The sequence below is a fragment of the Drosophila rhopaloa genome, unplaced genomic scaffold, assembly GCF_018152115.1.
Source record: "Drosophila rhopaloa isolate 14029-0021.01 unplaced genomic scaffold, ASM1815211v1 contig_2, whole genome shotgun sequence".
In the NCBI taxonomy this organism is placed as follows: Eukaryota; Metazoa; Arthropoda; class Insecta; order Diptera; family Drosophilidae; genus Drosophila; species Drosophila rhopaloa.
Window position 1 is genome coordinate 5,885,792 of NW_025335083.1, and position 16,980 is coordinate 5,902,771.

The following is a 16,980-nucleotide window of genomic DNA, read 5'->3' on the forward strand; positions in this document are numbered from 1 at the left end:
GGTAGATACGGTTTTGCAAGTGTTGTAAGGCTTTAAATGTTAGATAATATTCTAATTTCAAGGTCTCTGAAAAATCTCTTTCTGAATGTCCAATCATTTTCCATTGTGTATATAACTCTAACGATTGCTTTGTTTGTGGCGTTTGACTGGTCATGAGCTGTCCCGGAGAACTGAAAATGCGAAGTGCCCCAGTTGGCCATCATTTATGCATGCCAACGTGCTGGCATCGGTTTATCTTTTCGTGTGCTGGTTGTCTGGCTTGTCTGCGGTTGCAGCTGCATCTTCAACTTGTTGTGGCATTAACGAAGTCGTTGATCTTGCTGCATGTGTTGGCAGCTCGGCTCTAATTGAAATATTTTTATTGCCATTTGGCCCGGCCCTCGCCGGTTGGTGGTGTCATTAATATTCATTAGTCGCCGAGCCAAATGCATTAGCAGATTGCAGCAAAACAGTCTGATAAATATGTACAAACAGCTGCAGAGCTGCTGTGCCGGGAGCAATGTGCTAATGCTTTAAACTTGTCCCAGAACAAAGCGTTTTATTTGCGGAAGTCATTAAGTGGTGTGGACGGGGGACACAATGTCTTGGCTCAAATTGCTGGCTCTCCGAAACTCTGTGATTGCGGTTGTGGAGTGGAGCCTTTTTTGTCCATTTTTCGGCTTGCCTTGCGCACAGCGTTACGTATACGCCTAGGAAGCAGATGCGACCGCGCCTTGCAAATTGGTCTTGGTCTTGGTCCTGCGGCCAGGAAATGAAGTTGAAGTCACCAGTATTACCGCAAAAAGGCGACGTTGCATGTTGCAAGTGAATTTGGTTTCCGGCTTAATTTAGCCAACGTTTGCTTCTTTATTTTTGACAGCCATCAGCGGTGGTTTTGTTCTCGGTTTCAAATTCCCTTTGGCGTCTGTTGTATGCAAATTTCGGATACAAGTCAGGACATCAGCTGTAACTCGGCACGAAGTGGCTTTTTGTAAAACATAATGGAAAAGCGATTCTCCAGCGGAAGTCTGACTGCTAATGGAAAGTTTGGAAAATGGTTTTTCAAAAGGAAACTGCCAAAGGCCTGTGGATCTCATGAATATTTATTTCAGAAGAAGCCATCCTGTCATTGCCTTAGAAACATTGGCATTTAGCAATAAAGTTATGGGTAAAACACTTTATGGCTAAATGCGAATGTTTCTATAAAATCAACGCAAAATTTATTTTTGTTTTAAAAATATCCTATTTACTGCAGCCAAATTGTCATAAATAATGTCATGGCATTAGAAACCACCCCCAATATTACCATTAACCCCAACGAGAAGTGACTTTAATTTGCGTGACTGAATATTCAATTAAGCACCTTCATGTATGTAGGCGCTATCTACGCTATCGAAAGCCCTCCAAAACAAACGACCCCGGTCGGCAATTAAATGTTGCCTGGCCGGTGGCTAACAATGCCATGATGTGCCCCACAAACTCACAATGCCACCCATTGGGGCTCATAGTTTGGCCGAATTGGTCGTTCATACATATTGGCGATGTGCAGTCATTTGTTCATTAGCGCAGCGCATAAAACTCATCAAGGGCAATTAACATTAACGCAGGCAATCAGCGAGTTGGACCAGCTTTCAGTTCGTCCTTGTCGGAGTGCCTTGGGCGCCTTGTGGGGTGGCTATCTGGCCTTCTCCCAGGACATTAATTATCTTATTGGCCTACATCCCGCTCACCGCAGCATCCGCATCCCATCCAGGCCGAAGTGGCAATATTTGAAAGTCTATTAAACGCTCAGCGCCGGCAATCAATGCTGGCAGGGCCACAAATATTGCCCATCTGCTTTTATATCTACACACATTCTTCATTCCCTTTCCCCCATCGCATGTCCTGTGCCGCAGGATGAGGCGAAATTATTGAACATGATATTGAATATGAAGCCGGGCCCGTGGCTTCGAGCGGCGATTGTCCAGCGGAACGGACCGAAATCAAAGCCACAAAAGAAATCCCAGTTTGCATATTAACAGCAGCTGGTGCTCGGCCAAAAATTGAATAGGAGGTGGGTTTGTTGGCCATTGCCGGTGGTGGGGGCGGGAGAATGGGGCGTGGTTCGGCTCGGGAATAAAGTCCTGCACATCCTTTGTCAAGCTGAAAATGCAAATTGCCATGACATGCCCTTAACCATTTACCACACGGCGCCCGGCCATCGAGTTCTATTTTTTTTACCCCCGGCCGTTTTCTTCTCCTGGCTTTCTGTACTTGCTCGTCGGCCACTTCAGGCCAACTGCCTGGCTGGCATAAAGCAAAACGCAAAAAGAAATCAGCAATGGACATGCAAAGCAATTGGGAAAATGCATTTCGGAACGGACTAAGTGGATACCCCTTGGGCTGGAAAACAAAGCACACGAAATAAACGAACTTTCAATTTTATTTGCCATTTTATGTTGATAGATTGATTTAAGAAGGCATTCCTGTTCTTAACTTTGTCTTAGTTTGTATTCTTACGCTATTCAAGATCAATGGTGTATTTCAATACCGAATGTAGCTCTAGAAATATTTGAGGTCGAGCAGAACAATTTGCCTGTTTTGCTGCAACTTGTATTGCTTAAAATTAACATTTTAAAAATAAACAATAAAACAAAAATTAAATTCGGAAAATCATTTTTTGTAATAAAAATATATATGTTGAGACCAAAGAACGTTAACCGCCTTAAATATTTGTACGTTTTTTAAGATCAGCTCTGAGTATGTTAAAATACCTGATTAATTAAATCCGATGTGCATGTTAGGAATACGGAAAATAGTTTATTTATTAAAGTGTACGGTTTCGCTGACACAATATTAGTTGTTCAAAACGGAAAATATAAATAATAGTCTTAAAAATATTTATTTGCTTTATAGTAATGTTAATAAAATCATTGTATAAGGTTACAACAAAATCAGAAATGATTTTTTTTAAATACTTAATATATATATATATATATATTTATTAAAATTTTCTTTTAATTTCATCGATAGACCTCATGATACCCAGCAGTGACTACAAGGTATGCAGAAAGTTTGCAAGCAAAGAAAACGCTCTTTGCAAAAAACATGAGCCAATTCTCCAGAGCTTTTTGACCATACGTCTGCGGTTAAGTTTGCCCCAGCCAGGACCATTCAACCCATCCATTCAAGGCTGTGGATCCTTCGACCCCCTCCCCCCGCAAGAAAACCACTCAGGGGAAGGACGAGGAGGAGCGAAAAAAAGCCAAGCCACACAAATTGTTTGGGACGTCGCCGGCATCGCTGCGTGAACCCATGCAAATTTCTCCCTCAGGTCACCTTTGTGCTTTGATTGATTGATGGACAGCAGGAGTGCGGAGTGGCCGTGGTCATCATTTCGCCAGCTTTCTCCTGCGCCGAGGAACTCCAATATTGAATTTAATTTGTAGTCACGCGTAGTCGAGAGCTGCGTATGCAAATTCCATTTTTACCCTCCGCAAATTGAAAACAAAGGTGCACTACTGGGCAGGAGGCTTTGGTTTTGATTGCGGGCATTAACAACTTTTGACATTGTTATACATTTCTGGGGAAATCAAAGGAAAAGGTAAGTCCCGTCCCGAATGAGACCCAAAATCAATCCGCAGAGCGACCCCAACCTTTACCCCTGCCAGATTCAATCAAACTGTCAGCCTGGAATTGGGGGAAAGTGCGGACACCGCTTTCCTGGCCGGCGAAATTTATTGTCAAAATTAATTAAAAATTGTAATGAGTTCTGTTTTGCTGGACGGGCCAAATCCGACTCGACTTAAACACATTGACGGCGATTAATTTGTTTGGCATTTCGCAATTTGATTTAAAATTAAGCCAAACACCGGCGTGAATTTCAATTAGATACGCGTTTCGGATTTCGGTTTGTTGGACATCGGTCTTGGCCATTTCATGCCAATTTGATTGGCCTGTCAGCGGGTGAAAATTTAGCTCTTCAACTGGCAATTGGTGATTTTATTTACCGCTCGCTCTGCCACCATTTCGAATTTAAATTGTTTCGGCCCGGTTGTCCAAAATCGATTTAAGGCCAAATTGCGCAAAAAAGTGTGGCGCAAATCAATGGCTAAATATTGCAAAATATTTCCAGTGCAATGTGCCAAAATAAGTGCGACTGCAGTTGGCCTGTCACATGGCCCAAATGAAAAGCCATTTACATGGCTGTTCACTTGTACACTTGTCCCAGTTTCCCACTCGAAGAGCTCACTTGATATGCAATACATTTTTTTTGTCCTTATATTCACAGGACTCCTGCAGGACAAGTGCAAAATCGTGTTAAGTTAGAGGGCAGTGCGGAATGCCTATAGAACAAAAACAATTTCATCTGCCTGTGCATATGCATATGAACCGAAATATGAATTCCGGCATGGGAACATGGCATATGAAAATGTACAATTTCGGGCTCCCGGGGAGAAGGTGGGGGAGAATATTGACAGCGCAAGAAAAGGGAATTGTTTTCGGAATGACAATTTACAGATTTCCCTCGTATTCCGGAGAAAGTACTGCATTGTTGCCCTGAAACTTGGAATTTGAATTTCATGTGGGCGGTCACCCAAAACGTTGCATACATTCATTGAAGGCCCTCGCTTTGTGCCATTTAAAGACTGCCCTCACAAATGAAAGAATGTCTGTTTTTTTGCAAAAATTGTTTTATAATACGTTTTTACTAGCAAGAAATGCTTTGACATTGAAATGAGCAAAAGTAGTAGAGAAATTTGCATAACTTATATACCCTGGTAACTTTCTACCTTTTAAGGTAATTTGAGTGCCCCAAATTGAGCAAGTATTTCTCGTGATAGTTGCCATTTAACACGATTAGTGGAGAGCCCTCGACAGGATTTTAATTTGGTCAATTATTTCAAGTATTTGACGATTAGCTAACCGCGTGTATTGAGGAAAGTTTTTCAATTAATTTCCACCCACAACGTCTGTGAGGTAAATTGGCCTTAATGCCCGGAGACCAAGACCGGAAATCGAAGCTCGGCAAGAGCAATTGCGGTGGCGATTTGACAAATTGTCCAGGTGAGAGCCCTTTTGTTTTGTCCACGGGGTCCTTCGGGGGGTAGTAAATTCACCCCTCTGCCGGCCATTTTCATCCATTCTCGGCCCGGTCCCAATTCATTTTATTTGTAATTTCGCCCAACGATTGCGGTCACTGCCTGCAGGTGATAAATGGCAAAGGAATCATGAAATAATGGACCAACATTCAGCCATTCAGCCAGCATGTGGGCTCAAACTCAGCTACTTTATTGCCCCATTTTCCCGAGCCGGTTTTCCCCAATTCGCTTTAATGCGAAAATATCGCGGCTAGTTTTCTTAAGGACTGACTTATTCGGCTGTGCGACTCAATTATGTGGTAATAAGAGCAGGGCGACTGTCTCAAAGATACATATTTAATTTAATAAGCATTTGCATTTGGCTCTCTATTTGCCAGATGAAACACATGGTCGCATATGCGAGACGCCTTGTTTGCAATTAAGGACACTGGCATACTCCTAATTAAGAAAATTAATGTTCTGAATTTACACGCGACAGAAACAAAAGCGAAACAGCCGCTGCGACACTAATTACAAACGAAATGCGTCTATCCCGTGCATGTGTTTGTAGCTTGTTGGTTGTTGGTTGTTCGCTGTAGGTTGTTTGTGTGTGGGAGGGAAATTCCTCAGTTTTCCACCAATGTCCTCGAACAGCTGGCTATAAAACCAGCCACGAAGTAACAAATTACAGTATTTATATCCCTGATTAATTGAGCAATACGTTTCAGAGGTATTCTATCTTGAAGAATATTTATAAAATATTTATGTTTGTGTGTAGGTTGAAATTCTAATACTATACAAAAAGCATTTTAACTTGTTTTTACCATGGGAATATTAATCTTATAATTTTTTATGCAACATTAGTGTTTTTAAGCATGTTCGTAAGAAATTTTGTAAGGTTAGATAGCTTAAATTCTAATTACAATAAATTATTTTTTCATGTAAACTTAACTTTATTAAATCTCTCCTCAAAAATGTATAAAAAGCAAGCAAATTCGATTTATTGAAAATTACGACAACCATAAATCTTTTGAAACGTGTTTCAAATTTACCCTTTAAGCTGTATTTACTGTATTGTTCGCTTTAACGGCCTTGCCAGAAAGTAAGCAATCCTTTTTATTTCCGCAAATAAATTTTATTTCATTTTGACGATGGCAATGCTGTCGGCTGGTGCTGCTTTATTTATTTTGTATTTTTTGTAATTTTACCGCTTGCCAAATGCTGCTGACAGGCAAACAAACGCCGACTCTGGTCTGGTGAAAGGCTTTTTCCACTTTACGCCCTCGCAGCGCCGACTTTTTGGTGAGCATATGCGTAATTAACATGGGAAATGTACGCGCATACAAGTGAGTGACAGGCGGCATTTACATAAATATTTGGTTTATTTTGTGTAATTAAAATGAATTTGTGTGAAGTGTATTAATTAGGAGTTAAATGGGTTAAATATGAAAGAGCTACGGGAAGGCAAAAGTTGGCCAGCTCATCAGTGTCAGTCATTAATTAACCGTGTTTTTATCTGCTCAAATGGTTCATGCTTGACCTCTGTAATTGGGAGCGACATAATGAAGATATGTTGAATTTGCTTGAGTGGAAAGTGCTCCGGAGGATATAGATCGAATTATTGAAAATGTTGCTTGTCCTACTTTTTAGTGCTCTAGCCTGCTCCAATTTAAACTTCTGCATCCTTCATGGCGCATTCTGTATCTTTAATGCAGCACGAATTTACATAAATTCCCAGCAACTTGCAACCTTTTAGCCTTTTTTTGGGAGAAGAGAAATAGCGCAAGGAAACAAGAGTTCGACAGTAACTTTAAACTTGTTGAGAAGTCTTCATCTCCATCTCCATTTCCATCTTTTATGCTGCCTCCTTTTTTTTTGGGAGATGGCCGAAAGTGTGCTCTGGCCAACATGTCGCCTGCTTATTATTGACTGCCACGAGCGCCATGTTGGCCCATTTGGGCCATCAACTAATGTTGTTTGCCAACTTCGCCCGGACCCTCGCTTTGCATGCTGCTGGAAAGTGTCGCCAGTTGGCCAGTTGGCCAACAAGAATTGCTCCTCGGGCCAGTGGCAACTTTATCGAGCCCCGCCCCCTTGGGGGGCGCACGAAAACTTATTTTTCCTCACCCACTGCTCTTTGTACTCAAACTTGTACTTGGCCCGCTGACACTTTTCGTTTCTTCGCCGGCTACATTTTATCTGCACTTCGCCCCATGCATTCGCTTTATCGGCCGGCCGTCGAGCCTGCAACTCTACTATTTTGGCCCGAAAAAAAAAACTTTATGCCAGTTGGGTTCTTGATTCCCGGTTCTTTGTCTTCGGCCATATTTATGGTTCTGGCCGTGTGCTTAGCAAACTAAGTGTGCTCGTCGAGAATTTTCATTTAAACTTTCACTGCACTTTAGTTTTTTGGGGATAAGATACTGTGGCAACAGCATCTATATAAGCCATATTAATTAGCTGGGAGAAAATTATAAATACCAAGAAAAGCAGCACAAATTAAACATGTGTAAAAGAGTTGGGTTATTTAACAGGGGGAGTCGACTAAGAGTTACCCTGCGAGGATTAAAACTTAATGAGCCGGCTAAGATATTCCCAATCAAAGCACAACGTTTAAAAACTATAATTGCACAATAATGTATAAAAAACAAAATTACGCCAACAATTAAATTAATAGCACAATTAAAATAGGACAATCTAAAAACAGGACATCCTTGGCAATTGTAAAATAGCTCAAATTTGACCAAAATTCTCAGTACCTAATTAATCGTACATTTATTAAACAAATACAATTTTAACAGATATAAAAGGTTGTATAACATCACATAATCTTTGACACAATATACACTTTTATTTTAGAATAAAATGAGGGCTTAAAATCAATTGTCATCTTATAATACTCTTAATATACATTTAAAAATGTACTTAATTTTTAATTAAAAGTATTAATAATTAATAATTTTCCTTCATCTTTCAGTCAGTCTAATACAACCTTCGCTGGCATACATAATATAGAACGTGTAGCTGTGGCAAACAAGAAAGCACAGACCGAATGTAAAACGGAAAATGGAAAAAAATCAAAGCCGGGCGCACAGATACAGAGATACAGCCGCTAAGCCAAAGCTCCTCCCTGGAGATCCCGTAACGGAGTAAAGTGGCGAAATTAATTAGCCCCCAGTGCGGCAGCCTGATTACGCCGGAGATCCCAACTCCGTCCGCCGCAAAAACCCAAACCCCCATTTGTGGAGCACGCGTGAGGCAAGCAGAGCGTAAAAATATATTTATCACGCGAATTTATCTTTTTTTCGCTCTGATTACGCGCGTAATTTTAATTGCATGCAACTTAATAATGCGCTAGCAGCTCATTTCGTGAGTCTATCCACTGGTTCTCTAGTTAGGGCGAATCAGTGGCCACACCTTTGAACTATCTCAGCCACTGGCTCTGCCACATTACGTATACGAATTACGAACACGCCCCGTTTGCAACAATGCTTTGGTATCCGCTCGATTACAAGGAAAGCCAGTGACTGTCGAATGCACCTTTTGACCCAACCTGGCCATTGATTAATAATCCCAGGGGTTGGGCAGCCTGAGCAACCTCAGCTGCTTTTGATTGATGCCGTATGGCGGAGTGTGATTGCGATTACCAATAATGAAAGGCTTTCAAGCGTGCTAAGCCCCGACCAGAAATGCACTCATACATGAGATGCACCAACTAATACTCCGATTGTTCTCTGTTCGCCAAATGAGGGATTGCACTTAGAAAATTGGGAAAAAGTGAGCAAAAGAATGTTGAAACAGGAATAAGTAAAACAGTTGTATTAATTATAAGTTATCTCACTATCTTAGTTTTCACCTTGATAGTGTTATCTTACAATATAACTTAAAATACAAGTTAAGTCTCAAGATTTAAAAGCTTAAAAGTATTTTGGGATTAAATTATAATTTTCAGTATTTGTAATTGGCATTATTAATTTTGATTTATTTGTTTTGTTTAATTTTTAAGGTGTTTTTTTTTGTGTTTATTTTTATTAATTTAAAATCTGGCTTTAGTTGGTTGTGTGTGGGTGTATGCTATTTATATTAAGTGTTTTTATCAAATCTTTTCTAAACTACGTAGTATTTCTTATTGTTTTTAGGCTTTACAACACATTCAAAACAGACGTTTTCGCTTGAGGATTTAAATTAGAAAAGTTAACGAATGAACAAAGATAATGTGGTTCCCATTGTGCTTATCTATTTCGTAAGTGGTAATTCATAAACAGCTGCTAATAAAAACACATTTAAAATCACATTTTAACGAAGTGAGTTTCTGCAGTCCTTTGAAAACTAATTCATGAAGACTTCATTTTTCCCTGTGTGGTTTGTTTAGGCAGTACATGATGCCCGGCAGTGTGTTACATTGTGGCCTGCTAGTATGAATATGTAACCAGCTTGGCCAATGAATATTTTGATCGAGCCCCGACGAAGACGAACTTTCGTCGGGGCAAACTTGGGAGCGGTCCCAGAATTGATTTGATGCCACTCCTAGAGCCCGTTGCCCGTTTCCCGATTTCCGATGAGTCCCCTTCATCGCTCACTCACGGCCACATGTGCGGGCTGACAGCTACGCAAATAGGAACGAACCGCGGCGTAGAACAAAAAATAGGTGGGCCAAGGAGCTGCCAGATAGCGCCGAGATTTACGAGCTACCTGCCCAGGCGTTATCATAGACCAAGATTGATGGGCCGGCGAGTGGCAGGTGACTTGGGGAGTGGGAAACGCCAGCTGCTCCTCGGCTGTTTATGCATAAGAATGAACTGCCGAAGCGGGTACTTATAATTTTCCCATTGATTTCCAGAAAAGCTCCTCGGCTCACACTCATCTGGCAATTACAATGGTCGCAGACGGCCGACAGCGATGTGACAGCCATGTGTCCGGTAAACAATTGTCGTTGCGTGTCCAAAAATAGACCAGAATGTTTGATAAATTGTTAAAGTTTTAATAATGCCAGGGCGATTCTATCGCGGGTCAGACGCGTAAAACTTTTTAATTTGTCTCCCACTGACCGGCAATGAAATATTCATCGCCGGCCCGGCGAAAAGAAAACTCAAAGAGCTGGCGAAATGTTGCCAAGCATGAAATTACCAGGCCCGAGGGATGGGGCGGGGGACGGGGGACGAGGGGCTCGGACCCCGGCCAGAATGCAAACTGTCAGCAGATTTTCTCTTTGTGACTTGATTGCTGACATGATATATTGGGGACAGTCCCACAAAGAAATTAAGTCGCATTTAATGAGTGCCAGCGGCAAAGTTTAAATATATATTTTTTCATTGCACTACAAGTTGTGAGCCGATCCGCAGTCTATGTTTTTGGTGAATGGTGTTCAACAAAAAACTGAGTCACAAATGAAGTCAGCCTTTTATGTTTTGATTTTGTTTAAAAAAAAATTATGAAATTTTTAAAAACTTTTATCAAAGAAAGCTATAATTGTTGGCGTATGTTATTCGTACAAAAATAACATTGCACATTGAACATACTCCCCAAAGCTACCAGTGTCAAATTCCAGTTAAAATGATTTTTTTTTATTTACTACAATTTCCATAAAAAAGCAAAATATTGCATTCAAAAAATAATAATTTAAGACTCTTACGCCGAATTTCAATAATATAAAAAACAACAAACCGTGAAACCGTGTACTAAATTTTTATTGACAAATTTGCATATAAAGATAAACCAAATTTATTCATATAATCAATATATACTGTGTTTATGCGATATCCATATTATGCAATAGTATCATGAAATAAGGGAAAAAGTGTGTGCATGAACACCATCTAATGTATTTGTAAAAATAATTGGGATAATAATAATAAGTATAAAAGTTAAGGCTCGATCCATAAGTTGCAGCTCTTACCTGAAAAATACAATTTGTCTTTTAAGCATTCAATGAATTTCCTGTGAATTTTACGATTTTAATAAAATAAGAAAGCAAATCTGGCGCTTTTATTATCAACTCATGAATTCGTCTGTATCCCAAAAGCAGGAATTCATGAAATTCATGGCACAATCATAGTAATAGTATCTAGGTTTTGCGATTTTTACATAAAGCTTTAGTAATAGTAAATATTTTTGTACCAAACTCAACTAGGGCCAATGGTAAATCAAATATTTAAAAGTCTTATAAAGGAATTCATTAATAAAATAAATGTAAGACCATAAATTCAACCCCCACAAATGCATGTCGTAACTATTTGAGTTTATTTTTTGTTGCACTTACATATGTGGATCCGTGATAAGGACCTGATGTCGCTGCGGATGTCTTTAGCGGTTGCTTTCTCTGCTTTCTCTGCTCTCTCCTTTCTCTCTTATCCCTTTCCCTTTCCATTTCGCTATACGCTGCCATTGCAAAACTGTTATAAATTATTTCCAAGCTATTGGGCAAATTGAAGGTTCCTTTTAGCCTTGCTCTTTGTTTTAACATATAGATTGGATGCCTGCCAGCATGTCATTAAAATTGCTCGGCATCCTGCGGCCACGGCAGTTACCGCCCACTTTTCCCCTCACACCGCCCACCGCCCACCTGCCCCCTTTTTAGAGTGCATTTACTGGATAAATCAGAATGTTAAGTGCGTGGGCGAGCATCAAAGCGGCGGGGAAGTGCAGGGGCTCAAAATTGTTGCAATTATGGTCTATAAATCGTAGGCCCACACATTCCCGCATTTAATTTACCACCCACCGGGCCACGCCCCCCCGACGCCTTTGACAACCGCAAGTGTTATGCATCATTAACTCCGAGTCGCAGTAGTTGTCGGCCTCGAACAAAGTAAACATTTCAACACCTTGGCAAACCGCACAACTAACCCATTTGGTCCTGGAGGTCCAACCCCCCCACCTTCCTTTCGACGGGACCACAACCACGTGTGCATTTGGTCAATTTGATGTGTGCTAAATAAATAATTATGATTGTCTATCAGCCACTTGACCGGAAATTAATGCCAGCCCATTTGCTTTTGGGGTCTTTCTAACCGAAACTGTGTCGCCTCGACAATTAATATCAAAAATAGTTTTGCATTCCGCCTTTCGGTTTTCTGTGTTTGTGCACACACTTGAGTGCCTTGTCTCCAGGTTATTTATGTGCCAAGTAGTTTCGGCTTTTGGCCCGTGGTCAAAAATGGTAGAGTATGAGGGACCTGGATGGATGGCCAAACTTAATAAGGCGGATTATTCAAGGGGCAAACTAATTTTGGGAATTAATCTCGGAAGCTATTTTGAATGCACTTCTGAAGGTGGCACTTAAATTAGTTTGGTATTTTGTTTGTTTACCAGAACAACTATTAAAATCCCATACAAGATTAAATTGTTTGTGGCAGAAAACTTCAATTGTTCTGTCATACATACCTTATTGATATTAAACCTATATAATTATTTGTAAGCCCATGAAAATATAATTTCCCTGTTATTATTTTTGTACCATGTTTGTATAAAATAAATATACGGGCTGTTATGTCTATAAATATGGTTTTGGAATTTAATTTAAAAGGTTTTTTTAATTATATATTATTATATTATATTAAACACTCTTTATTATTAAACGTTAAATCAAACTTGGCTTATAAAATAATGAAAATATTATCAAGATCGAGTTTTAAATTTTTAAAGAAATGTACATATTAATAAGGCCAGCACAAAACTCTGAAAATTATTTACAAACTTTAAGCTTAATGTTAAAAACTTAGGTTACAGTTTTACACAATTTGTCCGACTTCATTGTGTTTAAATTTTGATTGCATTGTTTTAAGATTTATCTTTGCTTAAATATGGTTAAATTTCATGAATCTTTTAGGATCTGTCTACTGAAAATTCAATTCAAAATTAAAATTTCACTTTCACACAGTGCCGAATGTGGCCAAGCAGTCATCATACAATCAGCCAGGCTGCCAGGCTCGTAAATAATAAACGCAGAAAATCGGGAGTGGGACAATGACCCAACCCTTGACACTGGGCCACATCAACTTCATCAATTCTAATCAAGCCGGAGTCCCGAGCAAATCTCCGCTGAAAATTAACCGCAGAAAACTGCCAGCCAGGGACTTGGGCCATGACCAGGGCTAAAAAATTACCACAACGCCAGCAGGGACACGTTCGGCGAAAACAAATTTATCCAGGACACGCATGGCATATCCCTGCTTATGGGACACACACGCATAGGCGAACGCATATGTATAATTCATAATGAATCCTTTCTATTAGTCAAACGTAAAATGAAATGCTTTCTCCGTATTAGTGGCGATATTGGCTGCTAAGCCGAGAGCCGAGAGCCGAAAGCCCAGAGCCTTGGGCCTTGGTCCTTCATCCTTGAGCCCTGAGCGTGAGCCCGCAGAATCCGGAGGACCTAAGGACCGAAAAGGAGCAAAAGGCGTGGCAGATTTTGTGGCATTGTGCTGTGTGTCCTTGGAGGCTTGTGCTGACAGCAGGAACAACAATTATGAGTAGATGTGGAAGATGTGGCCCAGCCGAATGGCTCCAACAATAGCTGGCGAATCAAAGATATGCAAATTGAAACAGATACGAGTGGTCGGGCACTTTATGGATTTTCTATGGGAGCAGCCGGCACTATTACGACATTTCCCCGGCGATTTGTGAGCTGGGAATGTTGTAAGGAAAAATTGTATAAATAACATAAATGCTTCGGGGAAATGATTTATGTGCGACAGCAACTTTCGCCTCGGCTGCAAATAGTTTAAAGTTTGGCTAAAACGAATTATATTTAACCCGGGTCCACATAAATTGCCACGCTCGAGAAATGTCATTGAGTCCGAATCGGATTTCATCCTCCGCCGTCCAGGATATACACTGTGTGTATTGTTGCAGGGCAGCTGGAAATTGCCACGCATGACTTGGCTCAAATATATATTTTTTGGCACTGCCTTTGGCATTTGCCGAAAACCATCAACACTTTCCCGACCCCCGACCCCCGACCCCCGCCCCATCCGCTGACCTTGTTGTAGTCGAGGGGATTGGCATGGGCGGCATGGGTTAATTATGCCAAGAAATCCATTAGGGTTGCCGCCGCAAAAGCCTGCCATTGACTTTGTTCTGCTCGACTAAGGCGAGGCCCAAAGGGTTCTTGGAAATTCGCAATCGGTTTGCCAGTAATGTATTTCATTAGTCCTGGAAATCAGTTAGGGAAATGCTCCTTCAATTGGCAGTAATAGTTCTTGGGAAGGAAGTGCTTGGCTTCTCCCAGCAATTCTAAGGATTCTTAATTATTCTTCAAAACTACCAAATCTAAGACTATTATTTTCCCCTTTCTATCATCCTTTATATATGCACTAAGCCATTTCTACTTTCCCTTCGCTTAGGGTATTCAGGGTTTCACCAGGTTCCCTGGAAAATATTCGACTCAGCTTTCTTTTTATTGCTTTTTACGCTTGTGTGCATTTTGAGCTTTCAATTTCTTTCCTTTGCCCGCGTTTTTTGTTGTTTCGAATTTCTATAAATATTTTTGTGGCTGATTTTTGCTCTTTACTTGGTCGAGCTCTTTCTTTGTGCAGAGTTTTGCTTTCGCCGAGCATTTTTCTGTTGTTATTTGAAGTTTGGATTGCATTCGCATTCGTTTCGCCCCCACCTGACTTGCAGTCGAGTTTTCTCAACTTTTTGCACATATTTTCAGTTTTCTCCCCTCGGGATATACAAATTCCTTAACTTTTCTCTGTAGCCAGACAAGTTTTCAGCTGGAGCTGGAGCAAGAAGTCAACGACTCACGAGGGGCTATGCTTTCTTAGCCTCGCATTAATAACCATAAATTAGAGCCCGTGGACGGAAAATTGGTAATTCAATTACGCTAAATAGCCACGACTATGACGCTGGCAACAGCTGACATTGCGTAGCCGACCAGTCGGCCAATCAACCATGCCAATAACTGACTGACTTCGTTGTTACACTAAGCAAACAAAATACTGCCTTGGTAGCAGTATTTGCCAGCGAACATGCAAATCATTAGGAACTATACTATATTTTTTATTATAAATGTAAGTTTAGACATGTGCTGTTTAGTAGATTAATATTTAATATTGTTTCTAATATATTATTGAATTTTGTATGAGATTCACATATTATCGTTAACTTTAAAGCATCTGAAAACTATCATTTTGAATTTTTTTAACTTTCTTTTTTGATTGATATTATTTAGTATAAATATTTATTCTAAAACTTTTACATTTCTTTTCTGAGTGTTTTTGAGGCGGTCAGCTTGAGGCGCATGCATAATTCTCACTCACAATTGACAGCATCTGCTTCCATAATGCCAATGAATCGACCCCCGACCTTCAACTATCGTAGCCCCAATACACAGGAACACTCCTCCCACCACCCATTATCCACCCTACCAATTTCATTCCACACCCGACTGGAAATCAGCTGCTCCGATATGGCAATGCAAAAACTTGGCATTGCGTATTCAGGGGCCGGGCACATAATTAAGCCGAGAACGTCCAAAATACGCAATTTCGATTGGCCACAAAGTGCAGCGAACTGTTATGGACCCTTTGGCAAGCCCCGAATATCGCAATCATCGCTCTCAGCACCCCATCAACCTCATCAGCCGCATCTTCATTATCATTATGGATATCGACGGCGGCAGCATCAACCAAAGCAGAAGCAAATCGCAAAGCAGCCACAGGCCATATGGACACGTGCTAAATAGCACGTAAACTGCGTTGGTAATGTGCACTATCGAACACAGAACTTGGCAAGCCAATTCCTTACCACATTGAGGGATGTAACCAGTGGTAAAATGGCTATATTGGCCGCTAAGAAAAGAACATCAGTTAAAAGAGGACGAATTTTTGGTAAAATAACAATGGTTATTTCATTAAATGTCGTTCTCACTTCGTAATTTACCTTACTAGATGTTATTTTTTAGATTACTACTCTTGTATGCATGCTTTACTTTACTCTGAGAATACCCAAACAACAAAATGACCTTAAGTGTGTCAAAATGTTTTAAGTTTTAGGAATAAACCCCTGTGTCTTTTTCCCGTTTTTATGTTATTTTAGTTAAGTGTAAATGAAGTTTTGAATGTTCATAACTACCTACAATCGTAATTCAGTTTCTAATATATTACTTATATTCAAAACCTTATCGTAAACATACAGTAGAATCGTAAACCCACAATGATCTGGGATCATTTTTAATTTGCAAAACAATTTTTCTTAAGTTTGCAATTCAAATATCAAATAATACAATGAGTATTTATAAAATACAGGATATCAACTTAATGAGTGCCTGCCGTAAAATGTAAATGTAAATGTGTCCTTTATCCACCCAAATGATCCTATGCTTTGCTGACCAGTGTCCGCTGTCAATTGGCATTTAATGATGAGCGCTGCGTTAATGAAGCGCACAAAAACGTTCGAGGAAGTAGTTGCGGCAGCCAAAAGCATATGCAATTAAAAAATCATCAGCAGTGGGCGTGGCAAGAAGTGGGGGGTGGTGGGCTGTGGGCGTTTGTACAGTTGTAAAAGTTGCAAGGAGCCGCAGGCAAAGTTGTCGCGCTGAATGGCAGACATCCGCATCCGCATCCGTATCCGCATCCGCTATGGAAAACGGCAATGGCCAAAAAAGCGAGCTGAATTGCAAGTAACAAACGGAAACCGCAAAACGGACCGCAATTGACGCACTCCCCCGACCGCCGACCGCTGATCCCGCAACCGTCGACCTCCAAGCAAAGTCATATGCACACACAGATACACACGCACACCCACACCCACACACACACACAGACAAACAGCGGGCAAAATCAAAAGCTAAACAAAACAAAGCGAAAGACAATGACAACAATTTTGCATAGTTATGCGAATGTTGCTGGTTGTCCGTTGTCGGTTTTCGTCTGTTTGGGGTGCCAAAATGAGCGCCGGCGAAAGGATGTGCGGCCATTTATATACACAGATACAGCCA